The 4,143-nt window shown below is 47.0% G+C and overlaps 1 pseudogene; it reads left to right on the forward strand.

Annotated features, from left to right (window-relative positions):
- Positions 1–329: 329 nt before the first annotated feature.
- Positions 330–1,280, forward strand: LOC130478216 (39S ribosomal protein L35, mitochondrial-like; annotated as a pseudogene).
- Positions 1,281–4,143: the final 2,863 nt, after the last annotated feature.

The raw sequence follows: 4,143 nt of genomic DNA on the forward strand, positions 1-4,143 counted from the left end.
ACAGAAGAGGGGTTTGGAAAGGGGGCAGGGAAGGCTCAATGCGAGGCAAGTATATGCACGCTCTTTGGATCTGGTTTCAGCTAGGAAAGACCGTTTGACTCGGGCAAGAAGAGGAATGGGAAAAGCCGAGTTCGTTTAAGGTTGAAACAGGGTTGAGTCGAAAAGGAATGAGGTAACGTGCATTTTCACATGCTTGATCCTGGCTGAAAGAGGGAATGAAGGAGGCTAAACCGACCATGCATAAGTGACCATAGTTACTCATTTTACTCATCTGCTTGGGTAAGTTAAAATTGTGATAAGGTTAAATTACCAAAACAGCTAAAACAACAATGTGGGGAAGCAGAGAACGTCAAGACAGTGGCCTCGGCTCCGAGGCGCAGCGGGGTTTTTAAGACCTTTCCATTCTTTGGTCCGTTGGGCCCTTAACGGCACTTGCAGCATCCACCCTATTTCTGGGCTGTCTACACTTGATATCAAGCCAGGGCTGCGGTTGGCAACCTCTACTTAAAAAACGCTTCCAACTATTGACAGTGTTTCTTGTGGACATTTCATCTCAATTTTGAACAGCATAACACCTCTGCTACCAAGTATCCTTCATCATCAAGTCAGGACTGTTGCCCAGTACAGCTTACGAAAAGGGAAAACTGTAAAAGCAGTGCTTCATAGATTTGTCCGATTGCACTGTGGCCTCGGGTTGAGAAGAAGGGCTGGCTATAAAAAGAGACTATGGGGGGTGGGGGGCTGCTAGATGGAAACAGGGCTAGAGCAAGTCTTTTGCAATGAAACCCAGTCCACGATCCTTGATAAAATGACCCTTTTGGAAGAGAAGAAACTGGTATGCCAATGATTAGGGTTGCCAACCTCCAGGTACTGGCTGGAGATTTCCTGCTATTACAACTGATCTCCAGCCCATAGAGATCAGTTCACCTGGAGAAAAATTGCTTTCGCAATTGGACTCTATGGCATTGAAGTCCCTCCCCTCCCCAAACCCCGCCATCCTCAGGCTCTGCCCCAAAAACCTTCCACCAGTGGTGAAGACGAGACCTGGCAACCCTAGACTTGGTCAGGTCGGGCTATACCTCACCAGCCCAGATTGAGAGGGGGGAGTGGCTTCCGCTTTGGCAATTGGACTCTATGGCATTGAAGTCCCTCCCGTCTCCAAACCTCGTCCTCCTCAGGCTCCGCCCCAGAAACCTCTCGCCAGTGGCGAAGAGGGACGTGGCAACCCTACCGATGATCCCTTCCCGAAACACCACAACCATGCAAATCTTCAATTGTAAACTGTAAAATACACATCATTTCATATGGCATGTGATCTTTGTATGATAATCCAGAAATAATTCATATTGATCACTTTTCCATACAAGGAGATATATAATTTCCATTGGTGGAAAACCAAAAAAGCAAAAACCAGTGTGGGAAAGCAGGAGACAGAGGCTGCAATCCTAAAGACATTTTCCTGGGCATAAGCCTCACTGAATAATATGTGGACACATGTCCAAGCCGACCTGTTTCGGATTGCTCCCAGAGTGAGAGAAGGGGAAATGGAAGCAGTGGGGAAGAGACAGAAGGCTTCAGGCCAGCAGACTAGATTTCTGCTCTGACATTCAGTGTCAAAGAAGAGTTTGAGAAAGAAAGTGCTTCTAAGAATATAGGAGGTAAAGGACTCAACAGCCTGAGGGATCTCACTAGAGCACGCATAGCCAGTGAATAGCACAAAGTTGCTGGAACACAAGTACTACAAGATGATTAAAGACATGTATTCCCAGACCTGGATTTTGTTGTACGATTCCCCCTGGAGAAACCTCTCCACATAGATATTGCTGGGCCTTTGTACAGACCAGTGAGAGAGCTGGTCTACCAATGCTGCAGAGAGATGTGGTAGAAAGGATGACAGCACTTTAGAATACGTTTTTCAAAGATCCTCAACATTAATGATTCCCTGTAACTGGGAAACAAGCACTTCATAGGCAATGGTTGGGTAAAATCTCTCATTTTTTAACTCGCAAGAACTTTTTGTGATGGAGCACTGTTCAAAAATGGCACCTTTCCCTGGGAGCTAGGGTTGCCGGGTACCCCCTGGTAACCAGTGGGGGAGGGGTGGGGTCCTGCCAGGTGCAAAATGAGGCCTAGGCCTTGACCCGGTCAACGTGTTGAAGTAGGGTTGCCAGGTCCCTCTGCGCCAGGGTTTTTGGGCTGGAGCCTGAGGAGGGCGGGGTTTAGGGAGGGGAGGGACTTCAATGCCATAGAGTCCAATTGCCAAAGCAGCCATTTTCTCCAGGTGAACTGATCTCTGTCGGCTGGAGATCAGTTGTAATAGCAGGAGATCTCCAGCTACTACCTGGAGGTTTGCAACCCTAAAGTGATACCCTCCTGTCGCTGATGACATGGGAGACACTCTGGTATTTGGGCAAAAACTCTATGGTTGAAGCTGTTTTTATCAGCTCTTCATCAATATAGGTTGTTTCCACACCAGATGTTTGATTTGCCTTGGGTGCTGATGTGAAGTGGGTTTTGTTTTTCTGCCTTCCATGCAGCATCTTGGTGCTTTTGTGCACCTTCCAGCTTTTCCCTGGCTTTGCTGTGATCTTTCTAAAACCTGCTTAATTGCAATATTTTTTGGACAGATGGCAGCAAATCTGTGGTGGTGTCATGTGGATGAGAACATCTGGAGCACGGGAAAGAGAGATTGGACAGAGGGAACTTTTTCTTCCACTCCCAAAATGCCAGAACTCGAGGGCATCCCCTGAAGTCAATGGGCAGTAGATTCAGATCAGATAAAAGGAAATGCTTCTTTCCACAATGAATAATTAAGATATGGAATTCGCTGCCAGTAAAGGGAACCTCCACATGCAGAGGCAGTCAACCCCTGAATCCTAATGCCAGGAGGCAGCATCAGGGGAAGGCCTCGGCCTCTATGGCCTGTTGTTGGACCTCCAGAGGAACTGATGAAGAAGAGTCGGTTTTTATACCCCACTTTTTGTGTACCTTTTAATGAGCCTCAAAGCTGCTTATTATCACCTTCCCTTCCCCTCCCCACAACAGACACCTTGTGAGGTTGGTAGGGCTGAGTGAGTTCTAAGAGAACTGTGACTAGCCCAAACTCACCCAGCAGGCTTCATGTGTAGGAATGGGAAATCAAACCTGGTTCTCCAGATTAGAGTCCACCGCTCTTAACCGTAGGGTTTTCTCATGAGCAGCGGAGGCTAACCTGGTGAACTGGATTTGTTTCCCCTCTTCTACACATGAAGCCAGCTGGGTGACCTTGGACTAGTCACAGTTCTCTTAGAGCTCTCTCAGCCCCACCTACCACACTGTTGTGGGGAAGGGAAGGGAAGATGATGTAAGCCAGTTTGATTCTTCTTTAAGTGGTAGAGATAGTCGGCATATAAAAACGAACTCTTCTTCTTCTTCAAGCCAAGAGAAGGTCACCAGTTGTTTTCCATTGCCTCCGTGTCATGACCCTGGTATTCCATGAAGTTCTCCCATCCAAATACTAACCAGGGCTGACCCTGCTTAGCTTCTGAGATCTGACGAGACCAGGTTAACCTGGGCTATCCAGGTCAGGGCATACGTGCACATGTAGCATGCACTGTATCTGATTTTAGCCTTGGATCCTTATTTCAATGGAGGTTCACATCTGGAATATGTGAAGTATCGATGACAGGGCTCTCCTGGTAATTACAACTATTCCAACATAACTACAATCAGAAGAATGGCTCCCAAATCAGGCAATATGATGGTAAGCAAGCATCATTTCAGAAATAAAACTAGGGGGGGCATGCACATGACACGCATACAGGCACATCCATTTTCTACCTTCCCCAATAACACCCATTACCATAGCAACCATGCTTTGAAGAACAAATCTGGAACATAAGGGGGGCATTTTGAGAACAGTCATGACAATTAAAAGAAACAAATCCCCAAACGCTAACACCCTCGACATGCATTTTAATGTCACTGAAGAAAAGTAGGAGTTGCCAGAAAGCAAAAGGCCTCAGCCTGATATCACAGAGCGCTACTGCCATTAGAATGGACAGCAGTGGTCTAGGTGGAGCCAAGGGTCTGATTCAATAGAGAGAAGCTTCAGGGGACCGCATGGAGCCATGTGCTAAGAAGTAGAAGAGTTGGTTTTTATAC

This window comes from Euleptes europaea, chromosome 5, assembly GCF_029931775.1.
Source record: "Euleptes europaea isolate rEulEur1 chromosome 5, rEulEur1.hap1, whole genome shotgun sequence".
Taxonomy (NCBI): domain Eukaryota; kingdom Metazoa; phylum Chordata; class Lepidosauria; order Squamata; family Sphaerodactylidae; genus Euleptes; species Euleptes europaea.